Genomic DNA, 24,345 nt, shown 5'->3' on the forward strand with positions numbered 1-24,345 from the left:
AGAGGAGGAAAACGAGTGTCAGACATTTTAAGTGGAAAAACCACAAGGTCCGAGTTAGGCACCAAGTTAGCTGCCCGCCGGGCCTAGGGGGGAGTGACCCAGGGACACCAGCCTCAAAGGATGGGCTTTCCATAACAAACAGTGGGCAGACAAGATGGCCGCCGCCTTGGTTTGAAGATGCACCCAGTTTGGAGCGTGACACTGGGGTCCAGGGCCCTGAGGGGCACACTGAACCCCGATAATTGCAGTATCGACTATCTCCTTAACAAGGGATCTGAGTCAGCGCTTCACTTGTTTCACAGACCTCAAGGCACACTTCCTGCATCGCAAGCATAGAAGGGAGAAAGATTGAAACAGAGAGGGGGTGTGACAGAAAAGAAGAGAGAGATACAGAAACGGAAAGAAGATAAAAAGCGAGAGAGGAGGAGAGAGGGAACGAGATTGGGGTTTGAAGGCCACAGGTACGAGAGAGAGAAAGAGACAGAGGCAGTGCGAGACCGGCAGAAATCGAGACAGGCTGACTGACCCTTGTCTGTCTGCCTCGACCCCTGGACCTCACAGTGGCGACCAAGTGTGACTGAAGCATAGAACCACCCCCATGCACCCGCGACCCCCCTCAGTGTGAGGGCTGAGGGCCCTGGAGCAGAAGTGAGTCGCTGTGAAGAGCAAGACAGCCGTCTCCAGACTCCAGGCCTGATTTAGAGTTTGGTGGAGGGATCACTCCATCACAAATTTACTCCATCACAAATCTGACTGATATCCTGTCCCTCGCATTACCAGTTCTATGGGCTATAATGTAATTGTAATACTGTGGAAGGGATATCCGTCACGTTTGTGATGGAGTAACCCTTCAGCCAAATTCTAAATCAGGCCCTCAGTCTAAGAGGTGCTTTTCTGAATCTATCTATCAATTCCGTACGCCGAGGGGCGAGCGGGAAACACTCAAAGCACCACAGAGTTGGTCCCTTTAATCCTCTGCACACGTTTAAGTATTTTAAAAGGCAATTAAATGCAGAAATATTTACTTTCGTCCTCCCTATGACATATTGTATTGTATTGCATTGTAATCGTATTTATATAGCGCTTACTACCCCTGACGAGGCGTCGAAGCGCTTTTCGATGAGTAGCACACTACTCTGGAACCCAACAAGAATTAGTGAGGGATTAGTATCATTTAATATGTCCTTATTAAAGTGAACACAGCGCTATCATGGCAAATAGACACTTCCTCAAAGGCACCACAAGATAGATTTTGCTGAGTGTGTCACCCTTATCACATTAGATTGGCCATTATATAACGTTTATGGTTGTAATCACTGAAGATACATAAGCCCCGCCCCTTCTCTACATTTACAAGTTATCAGTATACAATTAAATACATCTCTTGACTGATTGTTTATTTAGGATCGTCTGCAATGGAAACAAGGAAGCAGGAGTGTATTTCTACAACAAAAGCCCAAAGTGCCCTTTTAAGCGCTTAGTCTGGCTACAGAAGGGTCAAAATTATCACCTTGCACGGCAGCCCTAGCAGAACATTCCGCAAGCGACGACTGGACAAGACAGGTGAGCTGGGTCCTCACCAGTGGTCCGAAGCGCCCACCCCCATTTCTGAGACCTAGAGCTGGTTGAGTCAGGACACCCCTTCTCTGCTTCTCTAAATCCACCCTGCCATTGGGCTGGGGATTTGGAACCAGCCCCTTGAGATCCACGGTTTTCCTCCATTTAATCCCCTACTGCACAATGTGCAGCAAGGAAGACACACTTTGAGTGTTTAAATGAAGCTTGCATCAGAGCACTCACGTTGCACCCGATCTATGCACGAGGAGCTCTGTTTTTTTTTTCCCAGTACTTCACATATACTCAATGTGATGGGAGGAATGCTTGCAATAAATCTAACTAATGGCAATCGCTTTTGGTACATTTCAAGCCATTTTTCTTTTGACCACCATGTCACTTCAGTTTGGACCCAGTCATATGCAAATTATTCTTAACCCTGCATCTACAGGAACAGTCCAGCCCACAATGCCAGGCCAGGTCCTCCCGGAATCGGAAACCAAGCAACCCAAGTCTGGTTTTGATCTGATGCCTCTTCCAGTGCTCTAGCCTGCATCTTTCACAAACTCTAATCAAGTGACGACTTACTACTCACAAACCAAACTTACTGGCGGACACCGTTCGAGACCAGCAATACCGCCAGCTCCCACTCAGTTTCTGCAAAAAACTCAAAATACACTTCTCCCTGCAAAGTTGGTGAAAATGTCACTTACAATTGATTTCTACTGGAAACAGTTGAGCTATGACTTTTGCACAACCAGCTACAACGATCAGACAGAAACACAAGCAACATTGCACTAGTCAAATAAATATATCAACAGAAATCAATAGATAGCAACAGGCGCCAGCAAACAGTTACACATTTGCAAATGGAATGAAATGAGAGTTTGTCCTTGGCAGTTCGGGAGATGTTGAAAAGCCCATATGCCACAAGTTGGGTGCAGCAGGACCCCTTCATGGTTAAGGGTCATCTCCACCTTTGCCCTCTCCAAGAGGTTCACCGCCTGAGTAAGGCTTCCCCAACTCTGGGAACCCGCACATATGGCAGTGATCTGTGCCCAAACCGGGGGTTGCTACCACAACTTTAGGGGGATGAGCGGGCGTGATTGGCTGGCTCGAGTGTCACCCCAAAGGCACGAAGGTGCTTCCGGGGTAGTTCTCAATGATGCAGCAGCCCTGCCCATAAAAGGTGACCTGAGGCGGCGAGCGGGTCTCTTTCCTCCCACTTGCCGCCTCGGATAGAACACACATCACCATCACATCCCGTCACTTTTCTTTTTCCTGCCCACCATCCCCAGGGCAAGCAATGCTGGGCGGGCGGTGAGCTGGAGGAGGTCTTTTTGTGGCATAATTTGTTGATGGTGAGATTACAATGTTTTGTTTGTTGCAGTTTCACTATAGGAAATACAGGTCATTAGTGATATCTGTTATGCCTAACCTCTTTTCTCTCTTGCAGGTCATGTCTGCTATGTCGTATTTATGTTGGCGGGTGAGGTCATGATTGCTGGGATAGTTTGGGTCCATGCACGGCAGCCTTTTACACCAAAACTAACAGCTGCATCATGGGACCCTACAGGGGGTGCTGGCAGCAAGTCGAAAGGAGGTGGCAAGAGTGCTGGGGGTTGGCAGCAGTCATTGGCATGCGGTCCTTACCTGCCAACCACTCGCGCATGAGAACTGGGCCCAAGCTAGCACAGATCCTTGGGGGGATAACTGATGAGTGTAGGGGTGCCCCGGGGATGTATCCTCATGGGCAGATGGACCCCTTGCACAGGAGTATCCCTGTAGGGTGTTGGGTGTACAGGGAGCCCGAGGTAGGTATCCTAGCGGCAGGCAGGCCCCCTACACAGGAGTATCCCAGTAAGGGAGGTCAGAGGGCGGGGTTCTCACCTATTTTATTGGGCAAGGGGGGGAGAAAAGGAAGGGTAATTGCGGCCGGTCATTATCTCGCTCGCAAAATGTATGTTGCAGGATGCATAGGAACAATGTTTAGCTATGGTTAGAAAAATGCCGTGTATTAACGTCTCTGTTAAGCTAAGGGAATTAATCCCTGTAAACAAAAAACATACAATTCTGGGTTACTGTGCATAAAATACAAGTTTGTCTTTTGCGTATATGTGTGAATAAATACAGCCGGGGGTTGTACGACCCCTAACCCAAAGTAAGAACTTGTTTTGGTTTCTTCTCTATGATATGTGGGAGAGTCTGGGGATCAATTCGTCCACGGGACATCGGTGATATCTGGCCATATATGTGTGTACACCAATAGCGGGTCCTAAACACCACAAATCCTATATTTGTTCAGCCACGATGGTAGCCCAGCTGTGGTTTCAGCCCATCACAAACCCAGCATTATTTGACACACACAAAGAAATAAAACTATGGAACAGAAAACTCCCATTCACCCTATTTGATACAAGAAATTGTGAAATTTAGGGATAGATACATAGGCATGCTTACCCTTTGAAGAGGTGCACATAAGGGAGTATCAATGTGAAGACATGAAGTCGGCATACCGCCAGGCAACTTTCACCCTCTGGAATCCTTTGCCCCTTTCTCCAGGTCTCCTCTTTTATTGTCTTTTGATGCAGATTCGTAGTCGATGCAGAATGTCCCAACCCAGGGACAGATCAGCTTCCCTTCCAGCGTGGAACACTCCCTTGCATCGCTGTGGGAGCACCAGGCCTGTGGATGAAGAGGAGATACTTGGAGTCTTGAGATGAGGTGTACGTGACCTTGTGTATCCAGAACCTCTTGAAGCAGCTTCTCAGCTCCTCAGCTGTTGCACCATTACACTCTATCCATGTTGTGAACAGTCTACTCTATGGGCCACCACGGACCCCTGACCTCAGGCGGGCTGGATTACAGGATCTTGTCTCTTCAATCAGCAGTAAACCAATATGTTATAGGGTCACTGGTGCGCTGTTGTTCCATAGATGTCCTCACGATCTCGCCAAGTAACGTTTACCACCGGATGAACTCTGAAAAACCGAGACTGAGATTAGAAGAGAGAAGCACACTCACTATCTCAATAAACAATATATCAATAGCCCATACATCTACTGTCTTGGCCAATTTCCATCTTTTTTTACAAGCATCATCCAGGCAAACAGAACCATAAAATCATAATAAAAATATGTGCAAATAAAATTGTCTTCAGACAAAATACTCAACAAACCAACAACCATCTAAGCAGGGTAGTGGGCCGATCTGCTTACGCATTGCTCTGTAAATCATTCCACCTTCCGCGCTTGTGTATGAAGTTATGATACAAGATATACATAGGAGTATCCAGACAGATGTGTGCTTGCATCAGAGGCCCAGCCGAGGTCAGTGGTTTAGGGGAGCTGTCTTACAGGTTCTCCTAGCGATCCGTGCCCGACAAACATTAGGACACAGCTCGGTCCTCTTATTCTCCAGTTGTTGCTGTTGCTGTACAGGCATTACACTGATGGATTGTCCCAGTGCATAAAAATCAGCCATAGTGAAACCCTTGGCTTCTCCAAGGATAGACCAACCAAGCAACTTTCAGGTCATATTGCTGCTTGTGTACCTTGCCAATCTACTGGAGAAGATCATTGTCATTTAGCTACTAACATCTGAAGATGCGAATGTTCTACTGTAAACTTTTCAGGCTGGATTCAGACTGGACAGTAGGGTTGACGTGGTGATGCTATCTATGCTAGATGATCTTTGCAGTTTTGCTGATGGAGGTTGGTGTTGGGCCCTGAAATTAAGTCTTTCAGTAATCTTCGATACCATCTGACCCACAGATTGGCCAAGACAGGCCTTTCGGTTGCTATTCCCCATTTTGCATCTCATCTTATGGAGATTAGAACAACATCCCGTGCTATATCTCTCCACTGTACAGCACGCTATTCTACATCTATGCTGATGACACACAACTGATCTTTCCTTTTAGCTCGCTCAGTGCTCTGGGTTGGTGATAGAGCACCAAAATTGCACCAACTTTGCCAAATGCCTTACCCTCAGTGGTGGATGCCCAATAATGACGTAATGTTCAATCCCATAAAAAGAGTTCCCTCTTAACGCCCCAGATACCCCTCAATGGACAATTAACCTGGCCTCAGATCATTCCCACTTCTCCTGCTGAGCTGTTTGAAACTTGGGTGCTAAAATGGACCCTGTCCTCTCTCTACAGACCCAGGTCACAAACGTATCAAAAGTATGTTCCCTCCATTTGACTATCTTGAAGAAGGTATTGCCCTTCATCGAGTCACAGGTTCATGTTGGAGGATCAAGGGCTTGGTCCAATCACAGGTTGAGTATAGCAACATCATCTAACCTGCTGCCCCGATGAAAGTATTACACCATCTTCAACTAGTTCAGAGTCCATCAGCTAGTCTGTTTATAGGACTCTGTAGGTGAGAGCGGATTACATTGGTTGTCAGAGCACTACACTGGCTTCAGATTTAGAGTAGGATGGACAATCCAGCACCCATGATTTATAGTCTGCTAAACTGAAGTTCCATATTCCAGGTTGTGCCTCACGCTCTACATATCAATATCTGTTGCATGTGCCCAAACCTAGAATTCTTGCCACTATGGATAGAACTTTTTTTCCGCTTAAGCTCGGGCTTTGCTCTGCCCTCTCCTTAAGGGCAAAATTAAATCTTCTAAGTTGTTAGATAGATCTTAGAACCTGACTATTCAGCCAGTAGGGTCCTCCTCTCTCTGTTCCTCATGGACATGGGCGTCTTTTGTTAAGTGGTATTTTATGTCAGGTGCTTTATTATGTCGAGAGTAGGATAACTTTTAAACAGGCTCAGTCACTCACTGCTCAAAGACCATGAGATCGCTCGTCTACCTAAAGATAAGCTTCACCTGCAGGAGGTGACGAGTGGACAAGAAACATATCACACCTGGTTATAGAAAACACAAGAGAAACCAACATTCTCAATCTTGCAATTTCTGTCAAACCTCAAGAGTTTGGATCTGCCCGAATTCTTCATGCTGAATGCCAACCCACATCCTTATGGAAATATCTGAAGAGTGGCCTCTGCTGAACTCATCATAGTTTGTTCTAGGTTCTCCTTTCTATTTAAGACCCATCTCTATATTGACGTAGTAAAGTTAACTCAGCTTATTGTTCCTGCCTGCGAAACGGAATTGATCACATAATCCACTTATCTTGTCACAAGCGAAGAAAATATTGGGGAATTTCCTTTATATGATTCATTACAGATTACTCTAATTAGTGGAGTGTATCTACATGTTTTAGTCACATGGGTGTGGGCCTTATAGATGGATCTTTTGATAAATATGAGAGCACTTATTGGTTTTATGTATTATAGCCGTGTCAAATGTTGTTCTTTAACAGAGAAGTCATTCTTTCAAAAATGCACATTTTCATTAGGCAAAGTGATTCAAATCAGTGTATATAGTTGAGATTGCATGATGGCAATATGCATTTAGTTATAGTATTTAATTGACTTTTTGGCTGCCCTTTTTATCTTTTTGTTTTTTGTCCTCTTTTCTTATTGGTTTATGTAAAATTAAGTTGTTAATTTAATTTTGTATTCCTTTTCAGCCCTGAAGAAGCAGCATAATATACTGTGAAACAGCTGTTGGTTGAAAATTATCAAGCTATTATTTTCGAATACAATGATGTTTAGTTGGTTATTTGCCTTATATTGACTTGATCTTATGTAAATATTCAAGACAATCGCCTCACTGTATATGTGAAAATAGTTGCACTACGATATGTTAGAAATAAAAGGAATACCTGAAAGTAAAAATGTTTGACTTTATTGTTTATGCGCCCAACAAATTTAGTATGATGTACTTAACTTATAGTGGCCCCACAGTTCAGAACTAACAGTTCTTTACTCAGTGGAAAGGATCAAGATAACCCTTTCCTCTTTACTTTTAATATTTGTATTAGCTCAGTGCAATAAGTACATATGATGTGAGTAGGTGGGTCACAATATTGAGGGGCTTTTTTCATGACCCTCAACTATATCTAAGGAGGGCTGATTTGATTAATTAATATAGAGTGTACTTGTGAATGTATCACTACAGCTAAAAGAGATACCATTATTAGTATCAACAGAGCTGACCTTGCTCAGGCTCATGGTTAGATGAAGGCGGATTTTTTAATCAGCTGCTAAGAGGTTACAGGTAGATATGGGGAATAGTGTCGGGATTATGTCATGTGTGATCATGATTAGATTCATGCACCTGGAAAAACAAGTTCATTGTGCTTGATTACATGAGTAGGGCAGCTTAGACCTATATTTGCTAGGCAGGGTGTAAGGGATTTTAGAAACTGGGAACAGAGAGAGCTACTAGGTAACTATCTTCTGGCCCAAGGCGATTTCGCTCCAGGGGATATCATCATTAAGTCCAGTTTCATGGGAGTTCGAGCGGAAGACCCATCTCTGCTCTTTTCCAAGTAGAAGGGGGTGTGCATTGATTTTCATTTGAACAGATTCCAGTATACACCACTCCAAATCACTATCCGAGTGTCCAACTTCCAGGTAATGTACACTCCTCTTCATTGTTACTCTCTTGCATCTGTTACCACTTCACATTCATTGCTATGCATTTTTGCATTGATACGCATTTTTGCAGCTCTTGTTGTCATCCCTCCATATTTCAAATCTCAGGGGCACTTGATCAGATATACGCAGTTCTTTGTGTCACAGTTTGTATGTTTTCTGAGGAACCATTTCCTCCCATTGTCGATTTCAATGCAATTCTGTGGTTTGGTTAATCTACAGACATTACGTCGGCCGCACGCAAAATTGCCCATTACTGGGGCTAATATTCCTTCATTCATAGGAGGTTTTACCCAAATTAATATATCTCTCAGATTGCAGGTAGTTTTAAAAGCACATTTTGGGTGGTCGTAGTTCAAATTATCATTGCTGATGATGTTACACCTTTTGTTAAAAATAACTAAGTTCACTTCAAGTCGTCCGGATCCTGAGGAAGTGACCACAAGGAAGGTTGTTCCTGAGAGCTCTAGGAGAATGGCTGTCAAACCACAGTAGACTGTTGCAATCCATACTTTTCTTGAAAGACCTCGTCTGGAGCATCCCGTTCTCAATCCTGATAGTAATGTACAGGAAAAGGAGCTCCTTGTCCGACGTTTTTTAGAAAACCACAAGTGTGGGTTCAGCCTATTTACCCATTCGAAACAATTATCAGCACTTGTCATCTCCTTTCCAGATTATCAGGATCTCATCTATGAACCTGCACCATAGATTGATGTTGTTCTTGTGTGGATTAATTATTGTCACACATGATGTGATGCTGTTCCACATGTGACATGAATCAACAGGCTAGAATGGAGGCAAAAGTGCTTCCCATCAAAGTTCTCTTTTTTTAATGAAAAGGGGTCCTCTGAAACTGAAAAAAATGTTTCCTTTAATGCAAGGAACGCACGATCCACAAGGAAGTGTACAAGTGTGGGAGGTACCCACTCCTGGGATCTCTTCAATGACATCCAGGGTGACATCCTGGGGGATGTTGGTATACAGTGCCTCCGCATCTTAGGTAATCAGGAGATCAATGGGATCCTTTGTGCTGATCTTGAGGACAAGATGTAGGACCTTTTTGGTGTCCTTCAGGAATGTGGCCATTTGCTCCACAAAAGGACCTAAAACATGGTTGCAAAACTTGGAAAGGGATTCCAAAGGTTGTCAATGCCTGAAACAACAGGGAACCCCTGAGTAGGAAATACTCCCTTTGTGTATCTTAGATAAGATGTCAGAGTATCTTGTAATCAGTTTTCACCAGGAATTCGACTTCCTGTTTTGTGATCCAGCCCATATTTTCCCCTTCATAAACCAAGGGCAAGTTTAGCGGGGGTTCAGAATGACTGGAGTTGGAGACCTCTCTTTTTAAAAGGTAGCTACCAAGATCAGAAGACATTAGATTGTGTGAGGTTTAAATGCAAGCTGGAGTGTGTGGCAGAGACTAGGTTAAGAGCAGGTGGAATAGGAGGATAATTGTATGCCTAAACTGACTGATGATGGATTGGCTGAGCCGATTGTAAATCTTAGCATGCGGGCATTAACAACTGTTAATTGCCCTTTCTCCTCATTATTCACCTTCAACATGGGCATGGGCACGGACTTGTGACTGCATGGTGGGCACGCAATGTCCTTAGGAGGCAAAAATAGTGCCTAATTAGCACCATTCATGGGAACAGCAGTTCATAGCCCTTTCTCCTGGATATGCTCATCCTGATATTCTTATTATGTGCCTTGGGTTTGTCCCACAATAAGGTGGCAGGCAATTTATCAACCATTACCCTCGCAGCAGGGGGCAACAATGTTCACTTTAAATATCCCCCCTAGTAACAATTTATTTTTTGGTGTACTTCTATATGTCATATGAAATCCTTAACCTTGGGGTTTCAAATGTCGGATACAGAGCGTTTATTTCCTAGTAGAGCTTTGAGCATCTGGCATGAGACAGAGAACACACACCCGGTCACTAGGTAACCGCTGGCCAACTCTCTCTGCTTCGAATTAAACCCTTTCATCTAAGGCAGGTTCCATTACAAACAGGAGGCTATCAGTGTTAGACTAAGTAAACTCCATTACCAACCTCAGACTGCATATGTATTTTCTGAAGACACTTTATCGAGATCAGATGGGATATGAACTTGACGAGGCGCGTTTGTGGCTCAAAGTCACCTTTGCTTCAACCGTGCTGGTGAGCAGAGATGCAGCAGGCCAACATGTCAGGACTGTTTAAAGGTCACCCTCGTGATGTGGAGCCACTTAGTAACAATGATGCTCCTTTAAAGAGGACCTGTCCCCTGTATTTAAAAATGCATCCAGTCTTGGCAAGAAGTTCTCTGCTAATTTAATATCTCTATATTCGTGATCCCCTGCATGCATGTCCATAGAATAGCAGAAATTGTGTCAAATATACTTTAAAGTCTACTCATGGATATATTTGGCCACAACAGCTTCACAGAGCTGTTCCTGGTAGAATGAGTGCATCGATTATGTGACCCACGATCACCACCACGAGCACCACCAGGAGCACCACCAAGACCAATCATTGCACGCCTACTTAATTTTCATGACCGCCACACTATCCTGCGACTGGCTTGGGGCCCAGGGATCTGTGATTTATATTTCCTCAGAAGCATGGAAATTCACAGACGTAGAGCGTACACCATGAGGACACAACGTCAGGCATGCGATGCTGTACCCGGCTCGACTGAAGATAGACTCTGAAGGAAAGACGTGCACTTTCACAAAAGATAGGGAAGCAGCCAGGTTCTACAAGATGCTTGCTAGTCCTAAGAACTCACCAAGGCCGACAGCCGGATTATCATCTAGGAATGACCCATGAGTGCATCGATCTTTAGACCCACGACCACCACCACAAGCAGCCCACTGCCAATCATTGCACAGCTACTTAATTTTCGTGACCGCGACTCTATCCTGTGACTGGATCGGGAACAGGGTTCACTGAAGCAACGGGGATCTTTTCTCTTCTTATGTTCTCAGACTTCCCACCAGCAGTACAAAGAGCATAGAAATTTACAGAATTGAAGTGTACACTACGAGCACACGTCAGGCCTGTGATGCTGTACCCGGATCAACTGAAGAGAGACTTTGAATGAAATAAAAACATTTTCTCAAACACTGCAGATGCCACCAAATTCAGCAAGACGCTTGCTAGTCCTAAGAACACACCAAAGTGCAAAACACGCCTTAGTGGGACATAATGACACATCTACCGTTAGATAGGGATAGGCCTCAGAGAAAGACATCACAAAAGGACCCATGAATGATAATATGGATGTCCGGGGTCCACTTCAACGACTATGATAGTGATATAAACACTATCCAATAGAATTGTGCTGTTGGGGGAGGAGGGTGGTTATGACCCATGGTGTGTATCACCCTTTACCTGCTTTTTAGGTCGAGCGCGGAAGAGCTCTGATGTGTTGTAATATATCTGTGGGCTTTTAACTAGATCCACCGCACGCCCATCACTATCACTGGTTCATGGGCTTGCCTTTCAAAGAACCTTGGTTAATCATTGGTAAATACTTCACGTTTGTCCCGACAAATTTGTTACCGCCCGGGCCATCGACCCTGTTACATGGATAATTGCACGTTTGCCAATACGTTTGACTGCGAGTGAAGTTCTTTTTCCTTTTGTGTCTCTCCTTCACGCTCATGCTCATGGCGGCCGTGGCGTTTTGAATTGACTTGCTTATGCCAACTGTTTTACTTTTCTTTTTCAATTTATGTCGCAGGAAAAGTCCAGTTAAGAATATACAACGCTAACAGCTCTAACTCGAGAAAACGCGTGACCTATTGCATTGCAAATGCTTGTTTTGATTGCTTTGAATAGGGTCAAGTTAAGATATTCTGGCAATGATAGTGAGGGGAGTCACTCTGGGTGGGTGGTGAGATTTTGGAGTAAAGTTTTCTGAAATGTTTACTACGTTCTACTGGGGTGCAAACCTCTGACATTGAAAAGCAGATGTCATAGGCAATTTGATTTTAGGGTACACCTCATACAGTTAAATGGCACCTTAAAATAAAGTAATAATAAGTCTCACATGGACCGTCAGGTGTCTTAATGACTACCAAAAGGCGAGGAGGGTATTGGCATGTATTGACAGACATACCATAGATGATGCAGTTTTACAAGAAACACATTTGACCCCATAGCATCCACACGTGTTTGCCCCAAAATGGGGCCACCACAGATATTTCTTATCGTACAGCTCATATTTCAGAGGGGTGCCTATTCCGCTACGGACTCATATAGGCTTATGAAATGTTGACACCTCCCTGTTTTTTTTCTAGACATCTTCACCATATTAGGACATTTTAAAATGGAATCCATGTTGAGAGAGACTTTAATTTAGTAATTGACACTACCTTGGATTTCTCAGTCAAAAAACGGTCACATAATGCACAATCAGTAAGGATGTTGGAAGATGTGATGGATCCTTATGGGCTACAACAGTGGTCCCAACCTTTTACCTTCTGTGGACCCTCACTTTATCGTTACTGGAACTCAGGGACACCCAAGTGAATCATTATAAGAACCCAGGGACCCCCCCACTGAGTAATTACTAAAAGCTGTGGACCGAATCTGTTAATATTATTTCATTTTCTAAGCAGTCGCGGACGCCCTGAGGACGCTTCGCGGACCCCCAGGCGTCCCCGGACCACACGTTGGGAACCACTGGGCTCCAAGATATGAGGTGCAGTGCACACGAAACCACAAACGAATTCTCAATCTATTCTGCACCACACAAATCACCTTCCAGAATAGATTACTGGATAACCTCTCGAGATAGTGTCCTCGACGACTGATGTGGTACACCTTCCCCGCACACTATCGGATCATTCCACATTTTATATTGTTGATTATGATTTGGAAGGAGGAAGAGTCAATGGGCATAAAATAAAAACTGGGTGTATAGAGGTTGAGTCACATATACATTTATGTATATATGTTTTACATGTTGAATTTCAAATAAAAACGTAAAATATTAAAGTATTTACATACATATGCAATTGCATATCAACGTGAATGCCACGCCACTGAGAATAAATATGGCTCAATAAAACGTTACATGAAAGAAGTGCGGTAACAAGCGTATATTCACGCATTTATTGTTACATTGTAAAGGTCAGATTCCAAGTTATTACTATGGTGTGGTATAACAGTGATGGTGTGAACACACATGCAGTTCCACAGACAGCAATTGGTGAAACATACAGGTCCAGAGAGGACACCAAAGTGAGCCCTGCCCAAAAAAAGTCAACCTACCCTTCAGCCCCACACTACAGGGGCCCACAACCAGTAAGAGGCCACTGAAGGGTGGCAGCCCACCCTGCCCTGAATGCAGCCCCCACCCGGCAGTCTACTAGGATATTGACAACATGGCCAGAACAGCCTTGGGGGTGTTGTGACCCATTCGGGACTTGACTACATATCAGCCAATGTCCTTCTCAGACTCACAAAATTGTATAATATAGTATATTGCATTTCCTGCATCTACATGTGGGCTGCTCCTGAAACGTCACTGAGGGGACAACATTTGCCTCTTGTAACCCAGCTTAGACAATGTCGAGCTCCATTTTGAACAGCAGGCTGGTTATCCCATATGTAGGGAAATATTTTGAGAATATTTAGTATGTACTAGAATCTAAGCAAATGACAAAATGTAAACATATTTTACTTGAATTAACTAAGACCACAACACATACTTAGATTTCCTTCATGATCCCTGTTGTGAGATGCCATTTTCATCCAAAATGTCCTATAACGAAAGAACAGCCTTGAAAGTTCATTCACTTTTCCCAAATAGGATGTTTGGAAGCAGACAAGTGAAAGTGACTAAAACTGGCACGGATTAAACGTATTCTTGGTCTTTCTTTGCTCATACTCAAAGTTTGTCAAGATTCGCACTCTCTGTGGTTGAAGACCATACACATTTTCAGAAACTACTAAATAAAGACCACAGTCTGGTCAGCAGAAGGCTGAGAATGGACCACCTTGTGGGGCCAGACACGCCAACCTTGGTCAAACATTTGCAAAAGCTAGTCAGTGCAACAAGACGTGTATATCAATCGACAAATGCAAAATGTTGTTTTGCACTGGTCAATTGGTGCTGACAGCAGAGTCCCGAGTTACACTTAACCTCCCACACCGCACTCTCATCACACCACTGGCTGTCCATACACAAACGAGCACAATTCAAACTCATCCCCCCACACTTTCAAGGCACTACATAACACTGGCCCAGCATACCTCAAAAACCGCATCCTCTTTCACAAACCTTCCAGGCACCTCCCCTCACCATGACTCCGACTTGCACAAATCCCACTCATATGGAAACCAGATATCACAGCTTTCTCCTACATCGCTCCTAAAGCAAGGAACGACATGCCATGACACATATGAGCCTCCTTCCCACTTGGTGAATTCTGCAAGAAGCTGGAGCCCTGGCACAGGCGGGGGACAGTACTGAGACCTATACCAAGTAACCAACTAATTCACACTGGTTCCTAATCTGGCATCCCTTTCCCTGAAAGGTTGTACTTATCTCTCCTCCACCCCTTCAAGGAGCCAAAGCAGACTGGCAAACCTTCCTGCGTAAGAGAATATTACAATTCTCAGGCCGTATTTATTTACAACCACATAAACACGATATGAAAAAACATGATCACATTTTTACAGTATTTTCTTTTTGTAACCTTATTTACAATATGCATCTCAAATCATTTAATGGGGACAATTTTGTCCTCAATTCGTAAAGGAGTCATGGTTGACCACCCCCCAGGCACCTGCGGAATCGACCACAGATTGGGGGCTGTGTTCCCCCCAAACAAGTTACACTTCACAAGGCAAAAACTCACCTGCCCCCTCAAGATAGAGGGGGCATGGGCCAGCATGATAACTGTCCCCCAAAACAAACTATGCCAGAGCCAACCCTAAGAAGGGATCCCCCTAACACCCAATGTGGATGATCCTGGGCAACCGGACCATACCTTGGTCCCCTGGCGCAGTCTCTATCCCCCAAAATCCCCTGGGCCATGTAATGGGGTACTGTGGGGGGGCTATGGACATTCGCGGTAGCGGGCGTCCCAAGCCCTTTTCTACTCCCCACAGCACCCCAACCCCTAGGTTGGGCCAAAAAGGCTTCTGATTGCGTCTTGAATTCGCCTGCACTAGTATTCTTGATGCCAAGATTGTCCACCTGCTTTGTGCCCAAACATGACTCCTTCCCTCCCAAGGCCCTGGAGCTGTGCTATCCACTAGGGATGGGAGGGGGCGAAAAATTCCTCGCAGTCCTTCTGAGGTGAGGGCACGCCGACGGTCATCAGCGGCAGCCAGGTCAAAATCCAGATGATGATGTTAGGGACTTGGAGTCCCTTTTAACCCTGCATGGCTGCCCCTGCCGACCGCCCCAGGAGCTCCACCACGTGCCCAACAACATTATAGTTTATTAAATCAGACACAGAAGGTTTTATACAGCATACATCCTGAAGACATATTTCAAGGTTCTTATGTGTGAGGATGAAGAAAAACAAAAAAAGGAGGTAAAGTGAAATAAAGCATTTGCCTAGGATCACACAATTTGGTTAAGTGGAGAAGCCGGGATTTATACCCAAGTCTCTGGTTTCACATTAGGCAATTCAGACGCTAGATGTATGTGCTTCACTTGCCCTCCACACACTTTACCACTACCCCTCCCCACCCTACCCCCGGCCCTCCGACCGCCACCACGCTGGCAGCAATGCGGCCCTCGGCCACATCAAAGACCAAACAGTGCGGCCCCTGGGAAAATATTTGGGAGTACCCATGCACTAGACCTTAGTTTTCGGTAGGCTCACCGATGGCTAGATTCACCTCCACAGTGCCAGGATGCACTCCCGGGTGATAGTGCGCTCTACAAATCTACATAACCATCTAGTAACTAAGGGAGATACTCCAGTCATAACAACCACCCGGGGTGTTAAATAAGAGCCAATTCCAGGGTGAGATGTGCCAGAAAACAGGCTGGTTTGGGCACATGCCTCCTACTGTCAAGACGCTATATTGCCTCCTGCATGCACACATCATCAATGCACGCATGTGACAAACCCGTGGGCACATACTACACACGATGCCTGTAATGTACACATGTGCACTAGCTGTCGCTTGGAACTGTGCTGTGTGCGACCAGGGACACTATTTTAACTGTCTCGTAAGGAGGTAAAGCGTTCGTCATCCACCAGCTTCTTGGCGCTAAATAGTAAATGTTTATTGTTGCACAACTCAACGGTATTCACTTTATCGAAGATGAGAAGGGGAGCCTCGAGCGGGCCATCATGTGGGTCAATAACAATTCTTGCTACAGGTGCGCTAGTCCACTGAGCAACCCGACCAGCTCGCCATAAATCTTTGTGCCCACCCAAACTGCTACTGTTGTCGCATAACACTTGCTGCTACGCACTGTACTCTTATTCAAATGGTAACAATTCCAAATAAATATAAAGAACAAATGAAAAGCGTTCAGCCCATTGCGCAATAGCTCAGTGAGTTGTGTGCCTGTTGCGGCCACATGGGTCAAACGGAGACATCGGCGGGTATGCTGCAGGGTCTAATCCCGTCCATGCCGACTCCACCTTTCATCATTTTGTGGCCGATAAATGGAACACCGGATTTAGTTACAACTTGCAGGGCTTTCGTTTCAAAGACAGCTCAGCGCGTGCCAGCTAAATGGCCATTAATTACCGGTTGCACAATGTAAACACGAGCGAGTAAATTGTTTTCTGCAGCATCTAAGAGGACATTAAAACTACACGTACCACAAAATGTACCCAGTAGAAACGTGTGCCGCTAGCCAAGTGAAGTCTGCACCAGGATGCCACTTGAATTGCACATTTTTATCAGTTTTCACTGAGCTGGTTCTGCACGAGAACCTCGACTCTTGAAGAAAATAAATAAACTCGAAGTAGGACGATCAAATCCAAGAGGGTTCTCTGTATGAATGTTCTGGTGCAGCGCCGCTCTACAAACAGAATAGCCTCAATGCGCTTTATCTCAAGGCACGGGCGCAGCGAGAAAGGCGATGCTTGTTTATGGACTCAATCAATGATTTCATTTTTTGCGCATGTGGGGAGGTGGTGGTGGAGGTGCGTCTGTGTGTGTGTGAGAGAGGGGGGAGTGGGGTGTTAAAACCCACATAATTAGAGATCTAAGCAAAGGGGAGGTTTACTTTTGTGTTCCTCGTCCGATAGACTTACTCCTGTCCTTTTGATTAGCCAGGCACATTTATTTGTAAGATTTGTTATTTTGCACAATGTTTTTTCTCCCTTTCTTTACTCCTAGGGAAGCTTTTTGCCAGTGCACACCCCTTCTCTAATAAATATGGCGGTGCTGATTTTCGACCATCCGAGTTTCATCCTAGGGAGGCCGAAGCGCTTACTCCTGCCTTTCGCAGAGCCCGACACTGTGAACCAGGAGCTCCGAACTTAACACTTAGTTCCCTTGTTTGTGCACCTAAATTCACCTTAAGTGCAAAAAACTAAGAATCGTTCCGTTGAAACTATGTCTAATATCAGACAACTGGGCCTAGTTAACTAGGGCTCACATCCTGAGAGATGTCAGAGTGCCCTATGTCTGGTGTGAGCAGCTGGTCGAGTCTTTTTTTTTTTTTACCAAGGTGCATTCTGGGATTTGTAGTTTTGCATTTATAATCGGAAAATAGAAACTAAAGGAATGCGAAGATAACTGAGCTCACCACCCCTTGGCGTGCGACGGCTTGAGATATCTGCACCCTCGCAGGTTGCATCCTCGGGGCTCTTTAAAGCTGTGTACGACGCGGCTGCAGCCGGCGGGACCTCGGGGCACACAAGCACCGCACTGCAGATCACTCCTTTTCAAAAACAGGCAGTCATGCCTGACTGAGCGCTTCATGTATGTAGTTCGAATGCTCACACTCGACACCGTCTACTATACAGACTGCAAACAATGGTGTGTGCGGTCACATTTTCTATACTATATGAGTCTATGTACGACCCTTGACAAGGCGCTGAAGTGAGCGTGCAAGGTGTGTACGGTATTCAAAACCCCTGACAAGGCGCTGAAGTGAACGGTATTCACAACCCCTAACAAGGCGCTGAAGTGGGCGTGCAAGGTGCTTATGGTATTCAAAACCCCTGACAAGGCGCTGAAGTGAACGGTATTCACAACCCCTAACAAGGCGCTGAAGTGGGCGTGCAAGGTGCTTATGGTATTCAAAACCTCTGACAAGGCGCTCAATTGAACGGTATTCACGACCACTAACAAGGCGCTGAAGTGAGCGTGCAAGGTGTGTACGGTATTCAAAACCCCTGACAAGGCGCTGAAGTGAACGGTATTCACAACCCCTAACAAGGCGCTGAAGTGGGCGTGCAAGGTGCTTATGGTATTCAAAACCCCTGACAAGGCGCTGAAGTGAACGGTATTCACAACCCCTAACAAGGCGCTGAAGTGGGCGTGCAAGGTGCTTATGGTATTCAAAACCTCTGACAAGGCGCTCAATTGAACGGTATTCACGACCACTAACAAGGCGCTGAAGTGAGCGTGCAAGGTGTGTACGGTATTCAAAACCCCTGACAAGGCGCTGAAGTGAACGGTATTCACAACCCCTAACAAGGCGCTGAAGTGGGCGTGCAAGGTGCTTATGGTATTCAAAACCCCTGACAAGGCGCTGAAGTGAACGGTATTCACAACCCCTAACAAGGCGCTGAAGTGGGCGTGCAAGGTGCTTATGGTATTCAAAACCTCTGACAAGGCGCTGAAGTGAGCGTGCAAGGTGTGTACGGTATTCAAAACCTCTGACAAGGCGCTCAATTGAACGGTATTCACGACCACTAACAAGGCGCTGAAGTGGACGTGCAAGGTGCGTACGGTGTCACGACCCCTTGCAAGGCGCTGAAGTAAGCGTGGTGTGTACGGTATTCACGACCCCTGGCAAGGCGCTGAAGTGAGCGTGCAAGGTGCGTACATATTCACGACCCCTGGCAAGGCGCTGAAGTGAGCGTGCAAGGTGCGTACGGTATTCACGACCCCTGGCAAGGCGCTGAAGTGAGCGTGTCACGATGTTTTCGGTATTTACAACTCCCGAAAGTCGCCGGAGTGCAGGTGCCAAGAAGGGACGGCGTAAAGATTAAGGGGGTTATTCTAACTTTGGAGGAGGTGTTAATCCGTCCCAAAAGTGACCGAAAAGTGAGGATTTACCACCAGCCGTATTACGAGTCCATTATATCCTATGGAACTCGTAATAAGACTGGTGGTATATCCGTCACTTTACCGTCACATTTGGGACGATTAACACTCCTCCAAAATTAGAATAACCCCCTAAATTATAAGTTTTTTACCCACCCTAAAACGTCTAACAGCGGGTGTGTATGTTTTTTTGATAATTCGCGGCCGCAGTCAGTGTGCACGGGTGGATTAGAGGAGTTACGCTAACACCCCCCGAGTAACACAAGCGCCAACCCCAAACTTCATGCCGGTAACTGCAGTCTATACATGTCACTCACAGAGTTGGGGCATTCTCACAATCCGCTCTGATGAAAATGAACCAACGCGACGAGGTAAATTTATTTTGCAGTTAGAGAGAAGCCCGAGTGCTCCTGAATGAATTGCCGGTTGTACGGATATTAAACCCGGTGTTCCGGGTCTCAGGGCCAGACCCTCCTTTCAGTCACCCGGCAGCTGTGCGTCTGGTGACAACGTGAGTGACTGTAACGGATGCTGCCGGAATTACACTTACATTTCTGAGCCTCAGATTAAACCCCGAGAGCTCCCCGGTAGGCATCTGGGGGTCTCTCCCCCAACAAGGTGTAACACAGGGGCTCCAACCGGTGCGCCCCACCGCCTCCCGGTTCGAGTCTCGGCGTCGGCTCAACGTCCTGTGATCCTGGGCAAATCACTCACTGTCGCCGTGCCTACAAAACTGAATGTGCTCCTTTGTAATGTGAATGGTGCTCGTGTACACCACTACAAAACCTTCGGGCCGAATTCGCACTATTTATTAAAAAACAAACAAACAAAAAAACAATAGCTCATGTGGTTCACACATGGGGAGACCCTGATACCCCCCCCCCCCCCCCCCGCACGCACAGACAAAAACATAAACACGTGTGGCTCAGGCAGACCCTGAGCGCCCACGGGCACGTCTCATGGAGCCTCTCCAATAACACATAAACACGTGTGGCCAGACCCTGAGAGCCCCGGCACACCTAGGGGAGTCTGCCCCTCCAAGAAGCAGCAGTACATGAGGTCCGGACTCAGCGCTCAGCGGCCTCGGAGAGTCTCTCCCTCAGTAAATAGTAACACATGCGGTCCGGACTCTAACCGCCCGCAGCAGCCCGGGGGTTCGCTCCCTCAGAAAATAGTAACACGTGCCGTCCAGACTCTAAGCGCCCTCAGCAGCCTCGTGTGGTCTCTCCCTCAGTAAAAAGTAACACATGCGGTCCGGACTCCAAGCGCCCTCAGCAGCCTCGGGGAATCTCTCCCTCAGTAAAAAGTAACACATGCGGTCCGGACTCCAAGCGCCCTCAGCAGCCTCGGGGAATCTCTCCCTCAGTAAAAAGTAACACATGTGGTCCGGACTCTAAGCGCCCTCAGCAGCCTCGGGGGTCTCTCCCTCTGTAAATAGTAACACATGCGGTCCGGACTCTAAGCGCTCAGCAGCCTCGTGGGGTCTCTCCCTCAGTAAATAGTAACACATGCGGTCCGGACTCTAAGCGCCCTCAGCAGCCTCTGGGTTCTCTCCCTCAGTAAAAAGTAACACATGTGGCCTGGATTCTAAGCGCCCTCAGCAGACTCGGGGGGTCTCTCCCTCAGTAAAAAGTAACACATTTGCTCGTTGTCCGCTCGCCGCTGAGCCCGGCTGGTGCTTACCTCCTCTGAGCCCGGACGCAGGTTCCTGTGGCCGCCGAGGGGACTTGGGAGGAACCAGCACTAGAAGCCCGGCTGCCCGGCCCGGGACACGCCTCCTGCACCGTGCGCGAGCTCCACTGACACAGCTCGGCCCGAGCTGCTGAGAGCCAGCAGCCTCAGCAGTGCTCACTTTCCCGACCAGCTCAGCCCCCAGGACACGGAGGCGCACTGCACCTGACTGACAGCCAGATCCACGCCTCCCTCACGGCCTTCAGCTAAGGGAGACCACAGCTCTCAGCAGCACCTCCTCCTCGCCACAATACACAGCTCCGCTCTCAGCAGCACCTCGTCCTCTCAGCAGCCCCCGACTGGCAGCCAGATCCACGCCCCCGCTGACTGCCTGCTGCAAAAGGGAGACCACAGCTCTCATCAGCACCTCGTCCTCTCCACAATACACAGCTCCGCTCTCAGCAGCACCTGACTGGAAGCCAGATCCACGCCTCCCCTGACTGCCTGCTGCCAAGGGAGACCACAGCTCTCATCAGCACCTCGTCCTCTCCACAATACACAACTCCGCTCTCAGCAGCACCTCGTCCTCTTCATAGCCACAGCTCCGCTCTCAGCAGCACCTGACAGACAGCCAGCTTCACGCCACCCCGACTGCCTGCAGCAAAGGAAGACCACAGCTCTCAGCAGCACCACGTCGTCTCCACAATACACAGCTCCGCTCTGAGCAGCACCCACCCTCTTTACAGCCACTGCTCCGCTCTCAGCAGCACCTGAGTGACAGCCAGCTCCACGCCTCCCCTGACTGCCTGCTGCCAAGGGAGACCACAGCTCTCAGCAGCACCTCGTCCTCTTCATAGCCACAGCTCCGTTCTCAGAAGCACCTGAGTGACAGCCAGCTTCATCCCTCCCCTGACTGCCTGCAGCCAAGGAAGACCACTGTTCTCAGCAGCACCTCATCCTCTCCACAATACACAGCTCCGCTCTCAGCAGCACCTCGTCCTCTTCATAGCCATAGCTCCGCTCTCTGCAGCACCTGACAGACAGCCAGCTTCACGCCACCCCGACTGCCTGCAGCCAAGGAAGACTACTACCTCACCAGACCCTCAGCTCCAGTTTCAGCAGCACCTCACCTGACCCTCAGCTCCAGTTTCAGCAGCACCTCACCTGACCCTCAGCTCCAGTTTCAGCAGCACCTCACCCTGACCCTCAGCTCCAGTTTCACCTCACCTGACCCTCAGCTCCAGTTTCAGCAGCACCTCACCTGACCCTCAGCTCCAGTTTCAGCAGCACCTCACTCTGACCCTCAGCTCCAGTTTCACCTCACCCTGACCCTCAGCTCCAGTTTAAGCAGCACCTCACCTGACCCTCAGCTCCAGTTTCAGCAGCACCTCACCTGACCCTCAGCTCCAGTTTCAGTAGCACCTCACCCTGACCCTCAGCTCCAGTTTCACCTCACCTGACCCTCAGCTCCAGTTTCAGTAGCACCTCGCCCTCCTCAAGGCCACAGCTCAGCATTCAGGAGCACCCCGCCCCTGCCCACAGCTCCAGTTTTAGCAGCACCTTGCCCACCCCACCGCTCCACATTCAGAGCACCTCGTCCGTCCTCCAGTCCACAGCTCCAGTTTCAGTAGTACCTCACCATCCTTCGAATCCACAGCTCCAGTTTCAGTAGTACCTTACCATCCTTCGAATCCAGAGCTCCAGTTTCAGCAGCTCCTCACGCACCTCAGGACCATAGCTCCAGTTTCAGCAGCACTTCACCCTTCTTCCAATCCACAGTTCAGTTTCAGTAACACCTCACCCTCCTCCCGATACACAGCTCCAGTTTCAGCAGCTCCTCGCCCCGACCCACATCTCCAGTTTTGGCAGCAGCTGGCACTCGTCCTGTTCCACAGCTCCACTACCAGCAGCCCCTCCCCGGTCCACAACTCCAGTTTGAACAGCACCTCGGCCAGATCCACAGCTCTTTTTTCAGAAGCACCTCGGCCAGACTCACAGCTCGTCTCAGCAGACTCTCCCCCAGACCCACAGCTCCAGTTTCAGCAGCAGCTCGGGAGACCGCCGGTTTTCCACTTCTGACCGCGGCAAAACCGCTGCGGTCAGAATGCCCTGCGGGGCACCGCCAGCCTGTTGGCGGTGCTCCCGCCGACCTTGGCCCCGGCGGTAAGGAACCGCCGGGGTCAGAATCAGGCCCACAGTTTGGCCGTTTCTGAATTGAGTCGCCGCGCAAGCACATTAATGTCCCTTCGCCTAATGTCCATCCCACTTGGGACAAGGTATAATGTGGGACAGTGCTTAATTTGTAAATAAAAACGTGCATGGACCCAAAGCCCTCCTTTTAAACACGCGGCTGCTGCAATTAAATGTGGGAACACGGAATACTGGGGCAGGTAATCCTGAAGCCATCTCGGGCCTCTTCAATCCATATAAAGCCACTTCCTGCCCTTTCAGCTCACTCTTGCAGCTTTCTGCTTTTTACCTTAGTGACGCTTTTTTCATTTTTTTCCTTCATCCGTCATTCCAATATGTGACTTTTGCTCGCAGCAAATGCTTGAGGCAAAAGATTAAGCCCCGGCCCTCAAAAATAAGTGCCGGTGCTCAGCACCGGAAACAACAAGCACAAATTAAGCACTGATCTGGGACCATGTGATGAAAACGTCAGGGAATAACCAACCCAACCAAACAGCAGCACCTCGTCCTCTTCACAGCCACTGCTCTGCTCTCAACAGCACCTGACTGACAGCCAGCTTCACCCCTCCCCTGACTGCCTCAACAGTGTCTCAACCTTGTCCGGACCCACAGCTCCAGTTCCAGCCGCACCTCGCCCACCTCGATGCCACTGCTCCAGTTTCAGCAGCACTCTGGCCTGACCCATAGCTCCAGTTTCAGTAGCACCTCACCATCCTTCGAATCCACAGCTCCAGTTTCAGCAGCACCTCACCTGACCCTCAGCTCCAGTTTCAGCAGCACCTCACCCTGACCCTCAGCTCCAGTTTCACCTCACCTGACCCTCAGCTCCAGTTTCAGCAGCACCTCACCTGACCCTCAGCTCCAGTTTCAGCAGCACCTCACCTTGACCCTCAGCTCCAGTTTCACCTCACCTGACCCTCAGCTCCAGTTTCAGCAGCACCTCACCTGACCCTCAGCTCCACTTTCAGCAGCACCTCACCCTGACCCTCAGCTCCAGTTTAAGCAGCACCTCACCTGACCCTCAGCTCCAGTTTCAGCAGCACCTCACCTGACCCTCAGCTCCAGTTTCAGTAGCACCTCACCCTGACCCTCAGCTCCAGTTTCACCTCACCTGACCCTCAGCTCCAGTTTCACCTCACCTGACCCTCAGCTCCAGTTTCAGTAGCACCTCGCCCTCCTCAAGGCCACAGCTCAGCATTCAGGAGCACC

At 47.7% G+C, this 24,345-nt stretch overlaps 1 protein-coding gene across 2 annotated transcripts in view; it reads right to left on the reverse strand.

The window, feature by feature from the left end:
* Nucleotides 1-21,436, reverse strand: part of LOC138249772 (P2Y purinoceptor 3-like) — a 223,502-nt gene extending 202,066 nt beyond the window's left edge. For both annotated transcript variants that reach the window (XM_069203844.1, XM_069203846.1), the window contains exons 1-2: nt 20,959-21,436; nt 4,015-4,535 (exon numbers count right to left, since the gene is read on the reverse strand). The gene's annotated coding sequence lies outside the window, so the exon portion shown is untranslated. The remainder of the gene's footprint in view (nt 1-4,014; nt 4,536-20,958) is intronic.
* Nucleotides 21,437-24,345: the final 2,909 nt, after the last annotated feature.

Source organism: Pleurodeles waltl, chromosome 8 (genome assembly GCF_031143425.1).
Source record: "Pleurodeles waltl isolate 20211129_DDA chromosome 8, aPleWal1.hap1.20221129, whole genome shotgun sequence".
Lineage (NCBI taxonomy): Eukaryota > Metazoa > Chordata > Amphibia > Caudata > Salamandridae > Pleurodeles > Pleurodeles waltl.